At 44.9% G+C, this 16,645-nt stretch overlaps 1 pseudogene; it reads left to right on the top strand.

The window, feature by feature from the left end:
- The first annotated feature begins 3,415 nt into the window (after positions 1 to 3,415).
- Positions 3,416 to 5,337, top strand: LOC139006244 (peroxisomal targeting signal 1 receptor pseudogene; annotated as a pseudogene).
- The last annotated feature ends 11,308 nt before the right edge of the window (positions 5,338 to 16,645 follow it).

Below are 16,645 nucleotides of genomic sequence, written 5' to 3'. Positions count from 1 at the left end.
AATAAATGAGGCTTGCCTTGTTGAATGCACCAAAAATTGCATATTGTATTGCATTTCTTTATGCAAGAAAGAAACAAAACATGAGCATTTATAATATACTAGAGGCCTGGTGCACAAAATTTGTGCACTGGGGGGTGTCCCTTAGCTAAGCCTGTGCCCTCTCACGGTGCAGGAGCCCACAGGGAGCGGGCCTAAGCCGGCAGTCGGACATCCTTAGCGCTGCCTTAGAGGTGGGAGAGGCTCCTGCCGCAGTCGCTGTGCTCTCCAGCCGTGAGCCCAGCTTCTGGCTTAGTGGTGCTCCTCCTGTAGGAGCGCACTGACCACCAGGGGGCAGCTCCTGTGTTAAGCATCTGCCCCCTGGTGGTCAGTGTGCATCATAGTGACCGGTTGTTTCACCGTTTGGTCAATTTGCATGTTAGCCTTTTATTATATAGGATACCATGAATCACAGACTCAACACTATAATGTAAATTCTTCCCAAATTGATTTAGTGATTTTAGGTTCCTCAATCACACTTCCAACAGGTTTTCCTTTGTTTAATATTTTTCATGTAATTTGATAAGCTATCTCTGAAATATATGGAACTGCAAAGTGCCATGAGTAGCCAGGATATCCTTGAATAAGATGGGAAGACTTGCTGTGTTAAATAGCAAGTCATATTATAAAGCTGTGCAGCCACACACTGTGGTATTTATAGACAAGTGAACCAACTGAGTAGAATAGAAAACTTAGACACAGACTCACATGTACCTGATTTATGACCATGTGAAGTATGACAGAGGTTGCTCTTTAGATGAATGAGTCAATTATAGATTTCTTTTCTTTTTTTCTTAAATTCTTTTCCACTGATTGTTGAAAGTATTACATATGTCTCCCTTTCCCACCATAAACATGGATTTTTGTCAATAAATAGTGTTGGGAAAACTGGCTAACCAAACAAAAAAGGAAGGAAGGAAAGAAGGAAGGAAAGAAGGGAGGAAGGAAGGACGGAAGGACGGAAGGAAGGAAGGAAGGAAGGAAGGAAGGAAGGAAGGGGTGGGCCATGGCTGGTTTGGCTAGTGGTGAGAGTGTTGGCCTGAGGAACGAAGAGTCACAGGTTCGATTCCCGGTCAAGGGCACATGCCTCGGCTGCAGGTTCAATCCCCAGGAGTGGGAGGCAACCAATCGATGTCTCTCTCTCACATCAATATTTCCCTCTCCCCTCTCTCCCTCTTTCCTCCTCCTCCCTCCCTTCCACTCTCTCTGAAAATCAGTGGAAAAAATATCCTCACTCCTTGGGGGAGGATTAACCAAAAAAAAGGAAGAGAGAAAGGGAGGGAAGGAGGAAAGAAAGAAAGAGAGAAGAAAGGAAAAGAGACCCCTTACGACATACACACAAAATTAATGAAATAACTAAAGACTGAAATAAAAATTCTAACATCTAGAACCAAAGTTGGAGTAAAACTCTGTTGATTTTCTTTTCTCCTGAGATCATGTTCTTTACTTGGTTCTTCGTGTGTTGGGTAGTTTTGGACGGTATCCTGGTCATTATGGAAATGAAACTGTGGAGTTAAGAATTCGGTTGTTTTTCTCCATGGATGTTGCTTCCTTTACTTAGTTACACAGCGGTTCTCAACCTGTGGGTTGCGACCCCGTTGGGGGCCGAACGACCCTTTCACAGGGGTCGCCTAAGACCATCGGAAAACACATATACAATTACATATTGTTTTTGTGATTAATCACTATGCTTTAATTATGTTCAATTTGTAACAATGAAATTGGGGGTCACCACAACATGAGGAACTGTATTAAAGGGTCACGGCATTAGGAAGGTTGAGAACCACTGACTTAGTAGGTATTTTTCTGGGCTGGGCTGGGCTGGACCTGTAGTCTCTTGAGTGACAATTTCAGTCCATTCGGACCTTTTGTCTTCAGCAGGGGACTTAGCCTGTTCACACATGTGTGGCTGGGGCTAACCAATCATGGAAGAAGACAATAAAACCTTAAAATATATGCAGGAAGCAAAAAACTATGAAAAATGATGTGGAACACTTGAAAACGGAACATCTAGAAATAAATACAATAATAAAAATTTAAAACTAAGTGGATACATTAAAAGACAAAGAGAAAAATCTTAGCATCAGCCAAAGAAAGTGGACAGATGAGCTTCAAATAATTGACACACACAGCTGAATTTTTAATTGCAACATTAAAGTAGAAAGTTCAATGGCATTGATCTCTTCAACTGCCAACCTAGTATTCTATGTATAGGAAATTTATATTTAATGAATGAGAGTGAAATGAAAGCATTTTCATAAATAAAAATGGAAAAAATTCATTACCAACTGACTCTGACTAAAAGGAATTCTAAAGGAGACCGATAGTAAGTCATCCCAGATGCAAGTTTGAGATACAAGAAAAGAATAAATAACAGAGAAGTGAATATACAGATAAATGTAAATGAACATTGATTGAATACAATAGTAATAGTATTTAGTGGGGTCCAAAAAGGAGAGATAAGTTATGGAATATAAGCAAAGTTAAAGTATTCAAAGTTCCTTGTATTATCCAAGAAGATAACAAAGATTTTATCTTTATATTTTAATAATTTAACTATTGGTGTTATAATTTCTATAGTAAGGTAATTATAATTCAGAGCTCCCAAACTAATATTGGGAGCTAATTAACTACACAAAAAAAAAAAAAGGAGAGGAAAAAACAGAAGAGGAAGTGTGACAAATAGAATATAATGCTGGAAGCCAGTCCATCCTTGCTGCTTGACACAGTCGCTGCAGGAAAGAAACATCTGCACAGCATATGTTTCAAGGGACCTGGCATATATAGCATATTGTTCTTAATATGTTTGCTCTCCTTAGCGCCATGTGTTTTAACCAAGGTCACCTCTCCAAGAAAGGTTGTTTCCCCAGGTGGGGATTTTTCCCTGAGGTTAGGGAGGGGATACAACCCCTTAACTAAGTGCCAGGCAGGTAGTTAATCACTTTAACTACAAACAATCACGCTTAAGCTACATAATCTTTACTCCCTGGAATGGAGATAAGAAACGCCCTAACCTTTGCAATAGAAATTGACAGGATTAAAATCGACTGGTATAAATACAGATGTAACAAGACAATAAAGATCAGGTCCTCATCAGATCCTGATCAGATCCTAGCCAGAACTTTGGCTGGAGATCCTGGCTAGAGGTCCTGACTAGGCTGCTGATCAACTGAAGGCTGTCTCGGTGTCATTCCTTCTTTGCCGACTCCGTCCACACCTTTGGGGACCCCTGGACCTGTTGGGGTCGGACCCCAGCATCTGGCGCCCAACGTGGGGCACGAACCCACGACCCTGAGATTAAGAGTCTCATGCTCTACCAACTGAGCAGATCCAGTGACTGAGCAGATCCAGTGGCGCCCGACGAGAGATGGTGGTCGCCATGGCGATGCTGGAGCTGGTGGAGGCGGAATGCGGGTGTGCCAACCCCCTCATGAAGCTGGCCGGGCACTTCACCCAGGACAAGGCCCTTCGGCAGGAGGGGCTGAGGCCCGGTCCCTGGCCACCGGGGACCCCAGCCTCCGAGGCGGTCCCTAAGCCTTTGGGGGTAGCCTCTGAAGATGAGTTGGTGGCCGAATTCCTCCAGGACCAGAATGAACCACTTATATCGAGTGCCCCTCAGACCTTCAAGATGGATGACCTCCTGGCAGAGATGCAGGAGATTGAACAGTCAAGTTTCCGCCAGGCACCCCAGAGAGCCCCTGGGGTGGCAGACTTGGCCTTGTCTGAGAACTGGGCCCAGGAGTTTCTTGCAGCTGGAGATGCTGTGGATGTAACGCAGGATTATAATGAGACGGACCGGTCCCAAGAATTCATCTCTGAAGTTACAGACCCTTTGTCTGTGTCTCCTGCCCGCTGGGCTGAGGAATATCTGGAACAGTCAGAGGAGAAGTTGTGGCTGGGAGAGCCCGAGGGAACGACTGCCAGTGATCGCTGGTATAATGATTATCATCCTGAGGATGATCTACAGCATACTGCCAGTGACTTTGTGGCCAAAGTGGATGACCCCAAATTGGCTAACTCTGAGTTCCCGAAATTCGTGCGGCAGATTGGCGAGGGGCAGGTGTCCCTGGAGTCCGGTGCAGGGTCGGGCCGAGCTCAGGCAGAACAGTGGGCAGCAGAGTTTGTACAGCAGCAGGGTACATCAGATGCCTGGGTTGACGAGTTCACAAGACCAGGGAACACAGCTGCCCTTGATATGGAGTTTGAACGAGCCAAATCAGCTATAGAGTCTGATGTCGATTTCTCGGACAAGTTGCAGGCAGAGTTGGAGGAGATGGCGAAACGGGATGCTGAGGTTCACCCCTGGCTTTTTGACTATGATGACATCACGACTGCTTCCTATGATAAGGGGTACCAGTTTGAGGAGGAGAACCCCCTGCGTGACCACCCCCAGCCTTTCGAGGAAGGGCTGCGGCGACTTCAGGATGGGGACCTGCCGAATGCTGTGCTGCTTTTTGAGGCGCTGTGCAGCAGGATCCTAAGCACATGGAAGCTTGGCAGTATCTGGGTACCACACAGGCAGAGAATGAACAAGAACTAGTAGCCATCAGCGCATTACGGAAGTGTCTGGAGCTAAAGCCAGATAACCAGACAGCATTGATGGCACTAGCTGTCAGCTTCACCAACGAGTCCCTGTAGCGACAGGCCTGTGAAACCCTGCGAGACTGGCTGCGCTATACACCAGCCTATGCCCATCTGGTGGTGCCCAGGGAAGAAGGGGCCAGTGGCGCAGGACTGGGCCCAAGCAAGCGCATCCTGGGATCTCTGTTGTCTGACTCCCTATTTCTTGAAGTGAAAGAGCTCTTCCTGGCAGCTGTGCGCCTGGACCCTACAAACGTTGACCCTGATGTGCAGTGTGGGTTAGGGGTCCTTTTCAACCTGAGTGGGGAGTATGACAAGGCAGTGGACTGTTTCACAGCTGCCCTCAGCGTTCGTCCCAATGACTATTTGCTGTGGCATAAACTAGGGGCCACCCTAGCCAATGGAAACCAGAGTGAAGAAGCAGTAGCTGCATACCGTCGGGCCCTCGAGCTACAACCAGGCTATATACGGTCCCGCTATAACCTGGGCATCAGCTGCATCAACCTTGGGGCTCATCGGGAGGCTGTGGAACACTTTTTGGAGGCCTTGAACATGCAGAGGAAAAGCCGGGGCCCTCGGGGTGAAGGGGGCGCCATGTCAGAGAACATCTGGAGCACGCTGCGTTTGGCATTGTCCTTGTTAGGCCAGAGCGATGCCTATGAGGCGGCTGATGCCCGGGATCTGTCCGCCCTCTTAACTATGTTTGGCCTGCCCCAGTGACAGTGGGATGGGCTGCCCTATGAGTGTCTGCCTGGAGGGGTCCCCGCTCTGGATGTGACTCCCTCTCCCCAAATGGGCCTACCAAGGGGCTGGGCTGATGATCATATGCGGTACGGCCTCTCAGGAGTGGCCTCAATGTAGGGGTGGGTAGTCTTTGTTCTAGTTCCTACATAATTGTAGGAAAATGAGCTGTATCTCTTGAGTCCCTTGGTAATTCAAGGGTGCACACCCGGCTACAGATCTCTGCATATCATGCCCTTTCTTGGTGCTGCTTTTTGGGTAGGACCCAGAGATAATAGGGTAACTGTTGTCATCAGCTGCCATTTCTCATAGGGTCTACCACATTTGTAATATCTGTCCCCCTCCCCCTTTTACTGGGAATTGATAATAGTACAGCTTCCTTGGGCAGTTATGTGTAGGCCATTCTTCTGCCATGCACCTCTGGGATGACCATATCTAGGGAGGGATGGCAGGAATTGACCTGTTGGACTTAAATGTTGATTTGGCTCAGCAGAGTCAAGTTTTGGTAGGGGTGCTCATAGTTCTGTCATTCTTGGACCTCTCCTGGCTGTTGCTCAGATTCCCTGGATATGATGCTGCACACAGGAATGCTGGCCTCACTATCTGGGGGTCCTCAAGAGCTGCCAGGGTAAATTGCTACACAGTGTTTGGGTGTTGGGTAGCAGGAAGGCTCACTTGTGGAATTAGCTAGCCTAGAAGGGACCTGATGGGATCAGGTCAAGGGCTGTGCTCTGTGGCCGTTTGTGGAAGGACGGCATTGGGACGTGGGATGTGAGTGCAGGAGTCCCTCCTCCTCTTAGACCTGTGAGTAGGAATTGAACTAGTAGCTCTTCTAGAAAGTTGCTTCAGAAATTGTACAATCCTCAAGGCCAAGCAATAGTAGAAAGGGCTCACCAAACTTTAAAAACACAAATTAAAAAATTACAAGAAAATGAGTTTAAATATTCCTCTCCTCATCATGTTCTACAACATACTCTATTTGTAATTAATATACTAAATGTAGATTCTGAGGGAAATTCCCCGATGTACAGGCATTGGAACCCTGATCTAACTAAACCTAAAGTCCTCGTCAAATGGAGAGACTTGCTTACAGGAGCCTGGAAGGGACCTGATGTACTTTTAACCCGGGGGAGAGGATATGCTTGTATATTTCCACAGGACACAGACTCACCTGTGTGGATTCCAGACCGTCTAGTCCGACCTTATGTCTCACCACCCTCTGTCTCCACCTCACCCTAGCACACCTGACCAGTGCCCGTCTGCAGCTGATGTGCAGCCCTGAGCTGGAACAATCTGTCCATTGGGAGGATCACATGTGCCTCCATATGTCCCAGCTTTGCCCCACATCTTCTTTTCTTTTTCCTTTTTTTTTTTTTTTAAATCTAACTACTTGTTTGCTGGTCTTTGGCCTTTCTCCTTCTCTCCTGAACACAGCCTTTTCTAGAATCTCCCTACCCTACTGTTCCAGGTAGGGCACCTCCCTTTTATGCCGTGACTCTGGGTGTTTGGTATATGTCCCATACATGGAGTTGTCTTGTGCCAAGAGCCTGACATCCTGGGCTGAGAAACCCCTGTCCCGGGACTCTTCTTTGTCCTGTATTGGCCCCTCTTACCCTTGTGTCAAGAGGGACCCTCTTCTTACAATCCAATTGACTATAGCTATTGCCTGAGCTCTCTGTTCATGCTGAGGTTGAAGCCTCATAGTGGCTGGTACCATGGATCTGTCTCTAGCCCAATGGCGTGAGCTGGGCCCTCCCTGGAGAAGAAACCTGGGTTCCCCAAGATATGTGATCAATGCCGGGGCCCCGCCAGCAGGCAAGGGGATCCCAAGGCAGTTGCTGGGCGTGGAGGCCACGGGGGCATAGGCTACCAAGGAGACAGAACTAAACCTCACATCACCCTGCTTGGCCCCGGAAGATGGCTGGTTAGTCAAAGATGGGTAAGATTCCTCAGGGAGGAACAACCTAAGACAGGCACAGTCGCAGAGGGGCCGGTAGGAGAGAACTTGGGGGTCAACAGAGGTGGGGCTCAGATCCTCACCCCCCCCCACCACCAACTATGCAGGGGCTTGAACACTCACTCCTTCTGAGGGAGGTCTCCTGCCCCCATGGCTGCTTCCCACTTCGCATGCCCAGCTCAGATCGGGACCCAGGTAAAGACAGAGACTGGCTGACAGCAGCTGCCCTCTCACTGCAACAGGACTTGTTTCCCATTTCTACCTTGGACCACAGGGAAAGGGGCAGCTGAAGGAAAGGGCTGTGTCAGGATGCTGCCTTCTTCCCTTTCTTCTCCTTCTTTTTTCTAAACACTTCCATCCCTTGTAGTTCTTTTGCTTTCTCTTCTTTTCTCTCTACTACCCTCCATCTTCCATATCAGCTGACCCAGAGGGCATAGCTTACTCCTCCTCAGACACCGACACCACCATCAAGCACGGCCCTGATGGACCCTTTGATGCAGCCCTTCAACTCGCTGACACTTTGGGAAGCCCGTCGCCAGTGACGCCGCCCGCTAGCCAGACCAACAAAGACAACCAAACCACTGACTGGAGGACAGCTGAAATCCCTTGACTGAAGAGGCCAGCAACCTTCTACAAGAACACGGCTCCTTGTGCAATCCGTCCACTATGTTTATAGCTATGCTTATTGTCATTGCTTGCCAGTCTTCTTCCGAGTCTTAAACAGCCCAATCTGAGAGGTGGCCACTGATTTGCATGCGCTATCATTTAAAAAATAAAAAAGGGGGAATTTGCCAGAAGCCGGTCCATCCTTGCTGCTTGACACAGTCGCTGCAGGAAAGAAACATCTGCACAGCATATGTTTCAAGGGACCTGGCATATATAGCATATTGTTCTTAATATGTTTGCTCTCCTTAGCACCATGTGTTTTAACCAAGGTCACCTCTCTGAGAAAGGTTGTTTCCCCAGGTGGGGATTTTTCCCTGAGGTTAGGGAGGGGATACAACCCCTTAACTAAGTGCCAGGCAGGTAGTTAATCACTTTAACTACAAACAATCACGCTTAAGCTACATAATCTTTACTCCCTGGAATGGAGATAAGAAACGCCCTAACCTTTGCAATAGAAATTGACAGGATTAAAATCGACTGGTATAAATACAGATGTAACAAGACAATAAAGATCAGGTCCTCATCAGATCCTGATCAGATCCTAGCCAGAACTTTGGCTGGAGATCCTAACCAGAACTTTGGCTGGAGATCCTGGCTAGAGGTCCTGACTAGGCTGCTGATCAACTGAAGGCTGTCTCCATGTCATTCCTTCTTTGCCGACTCCGTCCACACCTTTGGGGACCCCTGGACCCGTTGGTTTTGGACCCCAGCAATATAATAAAATGGCAGATTTAAAACTAAATATCTTAATAATTACATTAAATATAAATGACTAAACTCTTTGGTTTAAAAAAAGACCAAGAGTGCTATACTGACTTTTAAACATTGAACTATATGTTATAAGAATACAGCAAGAATAATAACAAAAGGATAGAAAAAATGTATCATTTGTATTTGCGGAAGATACTTGGTATATATGATCAATGCCATACAAAATAGACTGGTGCTGGCAGAAGGTATGAGTACCAAGCAGGACCACGGCGTGTGGGAGCAAAGAATTTTCAGTAACCACCAGAGGCTCATCCCAATGACAGCGACCAGCGCCCCACCTTGGGCTGACACCCCTGCTCACCTGCCCGTCATGTTCTGCACACACCCCCTGCTGGTCAGCACACATCATAGCGACCGCTTGTTCAGCCGTTTGGTCTATTTGCATATTAGGGTTTTATATATAGACTAGTGGCCCGGTGCACGAAATTCATGCACAGGGCGGTGTCCCTCAGCCGGGCCTGCACCCTCTCTAATCGGGGACCCCCTTGGGGGATGTCCCACAGGGATCAGGCCTAAACTGGCAATCAGACATCCCTCTCACAATTTGGGACTGCTGGCTCCTAACTGCTCACGTGGCTGCCTGCCTGATTGCCCCTAACCACTCCACCTGCCAGCCTGATTACCCCCAACTGCTCCCCCCACTGCCCTGCTTGCCCCCAACTGGCCTCCCCTGCCAGCTTGATCACCCCTAACCGCCTCTGCCTCGGCCCTGCCACCATGGCTTTGTCCGGAAGGACATCCAGAAGGTCTCCCAGTCTAATTAGCATATTATCCTTTTATTAGTATATATAGTCCCATATGTTTATTTTCTCCTTTTTTTTTCTTAGCCTTAGGAAATGTATCTATAAACATACTGCTATGAGAGATGTCAGATTTTTCTACATATGGTTTCTTCTAGGATTTTTATGGTTTCCCAACTAACATTTAAGTCTTCTATCCATTTTGAGTTTATTCTTGTGTATGGTGAAAGTTGGTAGTCTATTTTCATTTTTTTGCATGTAACTGTCCAATTTTCCCAACACCATTTATTGAAGAGACTGTCTTGACTCCATTGTATGCTCTTGCCTCCTTTGTCAAATATTAATTGAGCATAAGGCTTGGGTCAATTTCTGGGTTCTCTGTTCTGTTCCATTAATCCATATGCCTGTTCTTGTGCCAGTACCAGGTTTTTAGTACAGTGGCTTTGTAGTATAACTTGAAATCTGGTATTGTGATTCCTCCAACTTTGTTTTTATTTCTCAAAATTGCTGCAGCTATTCAGGTTTTTTAAAAATTTCATATAAATTTTTGGAGTATTTGCTTTAGCTTGATGAAGTATGTCATTGGTATTTTAATAGGTATTATATTGAATCTATAGATTGCCTTGGGTAGTATGAACATTTTAATGATGTTGATTCTACCAATCCATGAACACAGTATATTCTTCCATCTGTTTATATCTTCTACTAACTCATTTTTCAATATCCTGTAGCTTTCAGAGTACAGGTCTTTTGCCTCATTGGTTAAGTTTATTCCTAAGTATCTTAATTTTTTGTTGTTGTTGCAATGGTAAATGGGATTGTTTTTTTGTCTGTGAAACTCCTAATTTCACCTTCAATTTTAAATGATAACCTTCCTTGATAGAGTAGTCTTGAATTTAGTCCCCAGCTTTTCATTAGTATACAAAATAATGCCACTCCCTTCTGGCCTGAGAAATCAACTGATAGTCTAATGGGAGTTATGTTGTATGTAACTTGCTGTCTCTCTCTTGCAACCTTTAAGATTCTTTCTTTATCTTTAACATTTGCCATTTTGATTATGGTGTGTCTTGGTGTGGGTATTTTGGGTTCATCTTGATTGGGACTCTGTGCTTCCTGGACTTATGTGACTTTTTTCTTTCCTAAGTCAGGGAAGTATTCTGTCATTATTTCTTCAAACAGGTTTTCTATTCCTTGCAGCCTCTTCTCCTCCTGGCATCCCTATTATGGAGATGTTGTTTCATTTCAGGTTATCTCAAAGCTCCCTTAAACTCTCCTTCTGCTTTCTAATTATTTTTACCATTTTCTGCTCTGAGTGGATTTTTTTTTCTACCTTGTTTTCTAATTCACTGATTTGGTCCTCACCTTCTTCTAAGCTACTGTTGAATCCTTCAAGGGTGTTTTTTATTTTAGCTATGTCATTCCTCATTTCCAATTGATTCTTATTTATTATTTCAAGCTCTCTTTTCATGCTGGTATAGCTCTCATTAAGAACCTTATTGTGGGAAGCCATCTATTGTCTTCACTAACAGAGAGGTGTGGACAAGGAGCCCGGAATTCTGGTGACCCTTGAGCCCTGACAAAGGTCAGAGCTATGCACTGACTGTTTAGTGGAGACAATAGTAGCTGAAGCAACTTCCTGACCAGATAGTCATGTAAATCCTTACTGATAAGATAGTCTGTCTGTTACTGGAAATTGCCTGCGTAAGGGCTATAAGTGTATCCCAAATGGAAAAAAAGGATGACAAGGCCTGAGCACAAGTGGAGTCCTCCCTCTTGCATTGGGCTCCCGCCTGGCCCCTCGATTTCCAAATTATTATTTCTTGTCTCATCTCTGTCATTTGCGTGTGGCCCCTCTCCCAGAGCCCAAACCCTGAACCACGCGGGATGTGGGTCTTCACACCTTATAATTGTCTTTACGTTGCTTGCAGTTATCACTGAATTGTTTGAGCACCCTCATTATCATTACTCTGAATTCTTTATCTGATGAATTGTTTTCCTCCATTTCATTTAGTTCGTTTTCTGGAGATTCCTTCTTTTCTTTCATTCGAAGGTTGTTTCTTTGTCTCCCCATTTTTGCTATTTCTTTGTTTTTGTTTCTATGTATTAGATTAAACTGCTATGCCTCCCAAATTTTTTTGGGTGGTCTTATGTAGTAGGTGTTTTGTGAGACCCAGTGGTGCAGTCTCTTAGATTTCCTGAGATGGGTGCTCTAGGAGAGCCCCTTACTTGAGTTATTTAGGTTCTCCTGTTGTAGTTGAGTCTTGAATGTTATTGTCCTGATTGTGCATGGAGTCTCCTCTCAGGCTGGATGACAATGTGGCTCACCCTTGACCATGTCATGCAAGCAGTTGTGGAGGTGCTGACAGAACAGAATGAAATATAACAACACAAAATATGAAACAGAAGAAACAAAGCAAGAATGTGCACAAGACCCCGATAGAACCAACAAAAGCAACCACCAGAGAAGAGAAAATTATGAAAGAGAAAAGAGAGCAAGAATGATAGAAAAAAGAAAGAAAAGTGTGGGGAGAAAACAAAACAAACAAAAAAAGCACAAACAAAAAAGAACAAGAAAGGGGAGGGGCATAATTTGTAGACGTAGAGCTGAAATAAAGAAAATAAGAATAAAGTGTTATGCCCAGATTTCAGGATCCCCAAAAGACCACCAGGAAGCCAGCCGAGTCCGATGCAAAAGCAAAAGAGTCTTTATTCGAGCTAGCTCGAGCTCCCCGTCCACCACACTCGCCGACGCAGCGGCAGGAGGCAGAGAGAGAGAGAGCTCTGTGGGGAGAGGGGTTTTATAGGGTTGGAGTAAGGGGAGGAGAGAGGACTGTGGGCCCTGCCAACTGGCCAGGTGCAAGTCGGTGTCTTGTTACACAGGATGTGGTCGTATCTATGGCGCACACTTCCCTTGATTATTGGTTAGTTTAAAGAAATCCTAGGTGTGGCTAGCAGAGGCTTGGGCTTCCGGGAAGAAGCTCCTTGCTGACCACATGGCTAATGGCTGCTGCCCAAAAATGGAGGATCCGGGGCAAGATGGAGGGTGTAGCCCTCACCCTTTCAAAAGAATTAGAGGAATAGAGGAAGGAAAGTGGTTTAAAATAAAGGAGGAAGAAAGGAAATGAAAAGACAAGAAAAAAAATTGAAAAGGAAAATAGAAGAGAAAGCAGATAGGCTTAAAATAAGAAAAAGAAAAAAGTTAAGAAAGCAGGGGAAAAAAGAAGAGAGAAAGAAAAGGGAGAAAAAAATATAGTGAAAAAAAGAAGAAAAGTTGAGTAAGAAAAGGGAAAGGGAAAATTGGATATACTAGCATGAACGGGACAGCAGAAACTAGAATAATAGCAAGTCAATAATGCAGATAGATAAAGAAGAAAATTTAAAAATGGAAAAAAGAAAGAAAAGAGAAAAACAAAAAGAAGAAAGAGGAGTAAAAAGGGAGGAAAAAATAGAAAAGAAGGAAAAAAGTGAAGTGGCGTTCATTTCAGCCAAGTTTAATGCCCCATGGGAGCTTGCTTTGCACCCCACTCTTTTGTTCTGTGTACCAATTTTAGGTTTTCTGTGAGGTATTTAGGTACTAACCACTGGTAGGCACTGTGTTTTGGCTTTCACAACCTGCTACAGTTCTAAGTGATTCACTGATCCACCACTTCTGTCTCTCCACAGGCCTTGGCTGCAAGCAGGAGGGACCAATTTACCCTTTAAAATAGGTTTGTTAGCCTCATGGGGCCCAGGGCTGGGTCAGCAAACTTCCCCTGATTCCCTGGACTCTGCCTCTGCCCGCCTTTTGCCTGCTAGTCAGCTGTCAATCTTACTCACTCAAAAGTCTGTTTCTGAAAGGGCCTTAGGTGAGGGAGGTTCTGTTTAGCTTTCAGGGATTACGATGGGTGTGTTTTCCTGACCCACAGCTACTCCTGCGAGTGGCCCAAAATATTACTCTGCCCTTGGCTGGACAGAGATCCTTGTATGGGGACCAATGGGGTCAGCTGGGAACCTGGAGTTTTTATTAGGTTGGTTCCCAGAATAGTGGGGTGCACGGACCCTCCTCCAATCCAGTCTCTGAGGGCTCTTTGAGACTGCTCAGACCCATAAGCTTGGCCTCGGCTTTCATTTCCTCTGGAAAGCTCAGAATGCAGGGTGTGGTATGCAGCTCTCCTGAGGGTGGGATAGTTGTATCAGCTGCCCCGAGGCTAAGGGAGCAGCTAGCTAGCTCCTTTCAGAAAAAATGGCCTTTTCGGTTTGAACAGCTAAATGCAGGGCTCCTGGCCACGGCTTTTACATCTCTCCCTGCCTTGCTTCCCACCGCAGCCTCTCCTCAGGCACCTCAAGTCCGTGCCTCCCTCCCTGTACCAAAGCCTAGGGTGAGTAGTTGCAAATGAAAGTTCCTGTGCTCTGGGTTTTTAGAGACAAAAATTTTTAAAACCCCAAAACTGCGCTTTCTCTCCAACAGGCTCCAGACTCTGCCTTGGCCAGCCGCCCCGCTGGGTGTTATGTGGGCCGCGTGTCTGGGCTCCAGACCCTCCCATAGCCCAGCGCTCCCTCCTCTCTCAGCCTCCCGGCCTGGCGCCTCAGACCTGGGTCAGCTCCTCTCGAGACCTTGCCCTTCCTTCTGATCTCCAGGTGTTTTCTGTCCTTCCTTGATACGTCTCCTCCTCAGCTGGACCTCAGCTGGTAATTCCAGGTGAATGTTTCCCAACTTAGTTGTATTTTCAGTCTGGCCCTGGGATGAGGTACATGACAGGCCTGCCGATTCAGCTGCCATTTTTCTCTCCGAAAAATATTTACTTAAAAAAAAAAAAAAAGTAGGCTACATGAAACAAAATGGACAAATCTATAAACCTAAAGTTGAATGAATGAAAAACAAAACATAAAAATTATGGTTACAGTATAATGCTATTTATATAAAGTTCAAAAGGAAGCAAAATTAAACTACATTTTATAGGGATGCCTGCAAGGGTAGTTAAGAAAAAGCAAGGGTGTAATTACCATACAGACAGGAGAATGGTGTGTCTTCAGTGGGAATGAGGGCGTTGTAGTCAGGAAGAGCCTTCTGGGATGTAAATAATGTTCAATTTCTGGTCTTGGTTTATAATTACTTGGCTCTCTAACCATTTGTTAAGTGTAACCTGTAACATTTATGAACATTTACTTATATTTTGCAATAGAAATCTTTAAAAATTAATATAATTAGCCCTAACTGGTTTGGTTCAGTGGATAGAGCGTTGGCCTGTGGGCTGAAGGGTCCCAGGTTCGATTCCAGTCAAGGGCATGTACCTTGGTTGCAGGCACATCCCTAGTAGGGGGTGTGCAGGAGGCAACTGATCGATGTTTCTCTCTCATCCATTGATGTTTCTGACTCTCTGTTCCTCTCCCTTCCTCTCTGTAAAAAATAAATAAAATCTATTTTTAAAAAAAATTAATATAATTAGACTTCCCAAGGAAATAAATTTTCTGACATGGCTGAGAATTAATTAGCTTTCTACTTATTTGTTATATGCCAAACAGATATTCATGTTAATGTATGTTATCTTTTTTTTAAAAAAAATCCTTTTATTGATTTCAGAGAGGAAGGGAGAGGGAGCGAGAGATAGAAACATCAGTGATGAGAGAGAATCATTGATCGGCTGCCTCCTGCATGGCCCACAATGGGGATCAAGCTCTTAATCCAGGGGATGTGTCCTGACCGGGAATTGAATGGTGACCTCCTGGTTCATAGATCAATGTTCAACCACTGAGCAACACTGGCTGGGCTGTATGTTATCTTTCACAATAAAAAAATATATAATTGTATAATTAGACTGGTAATAAAAAACAGCAATCACCAGACTATCTTACTTCCTAGGGACAGATTTTCTGTGTTTTTTTTTTTTGTTGCTGTTGTTTTTGTGTGTGTGTACCTCACTATTTCTAAATAAGCTTAAAGTGCTGTGTCTTTATTTTTCACTTTCATGTATTATGGATATTATGGACTGTCTAAATCCATAAGATGGGGACCTGGCTTTCTTCTCTACCTGGTTTTCTCTAGGCTCACACGCACTGTTTTCCTATTCTCTTCCTCTCCAACTACATTGCTTTTTGCTTATGTTGATTTAAAACATTATTTGGCATCTGCATTATTATGACTATGTAAATATTATTTATAACCAAAATAATTCAACCTAAACTCCTATCAATGTGTTCTATTAGCTTTTCTTTGTTTTTCTTTTTTTCCTAGAGACAGCCCTCCAGAATTCCTCATTCTTCCCCCAGTTTGGACCAGGGTTTACATTAGCATGCTTGCAAAATATTTTTCAAAGACTTCTACGAGCCATGACTCAGTAAGTGATACCAGACTTGCTGTCCACTGAAAACAACCACAAAACTGGACAATATATGAAACAACTCTTCTCAGGCATTGAAAAATGAGCATCGCAGAAGAGAATCTCATGAGGTGAGCCCAGTGTTGCTCTGTGATTGTTCTGGCTTTCAGCCTGGAGGTGCTCTTTCTGCTCTGAGCAGGAAGAGACTGAAGTTCAGGCTTTGAAGTGGTTGGGATTTGTTTGTCAGGGTGTCTGGGAAGGGGTAGTTTCCTGGAGAGCAGCACCGAGAGGTCTGCATTTGACTCGCTGTGGGGCTTTGGCTAAGACCAGGCTGCACGGGGAAAAGGTGAAACTCCGTGACTGAATAGAGATCACCTGCTGAAGTCTGAAAGCCCAGTGGTGACACCATGCAGTGCCGGGTGACATTGGGGTACTAGCCTAGGCAGCGGAGAGGCCTCACTGAAAATTTTGGAATGTAAGAGAGATTCCAGAAAGACCAAACCTAAGAAGAAAGTCAACACTCCACAGCAAGGGACAGATCCTAAAAATTAGGTCCAAACAAAAATAGACCCATTCCAACAAAGAATAAAACCAAGGCTGACAAGACCAAATAATTGCCAATAGTTTCAGTGTCTGAACAAGTTCAACACTTGTGTATGAGGAAGATGTGATTTTCTCTTTCTACCACATGCCATACACAATGTTCAGCATATAATAAAACATCGCTAGATATGAAAAGAAATGGGAAAACATGAGTCATAGTCAATAGAAAAACACAGTTTTTGAAAACTGGTTCCTGGTTACCCAGATGTTGGAATTAATAAGCAATAACTCTCAAGCAACTATTACAGTTATAC

The sequence above is a fragment of the Myotis yumanensis genome, unplaced genomic scaffold (assembly GCF_028538775.1).
Source record: "Myotis yumanensis isolate MYYU_CA2020_CCGP unplaced genomic scaffold, mMyoYum1.0.hap1 SCAF_1, whole genome shotgun sequence".
Lineage (NCBI taxonomy): Eukaryota > Metazoa > Chordata > Mammalia > Chiroptera > Vespertilionidae > Myotis > Myotis yumanensis.
This window is presented reverse-complemented; position numbering and strand designations above follow the sequence as displayed.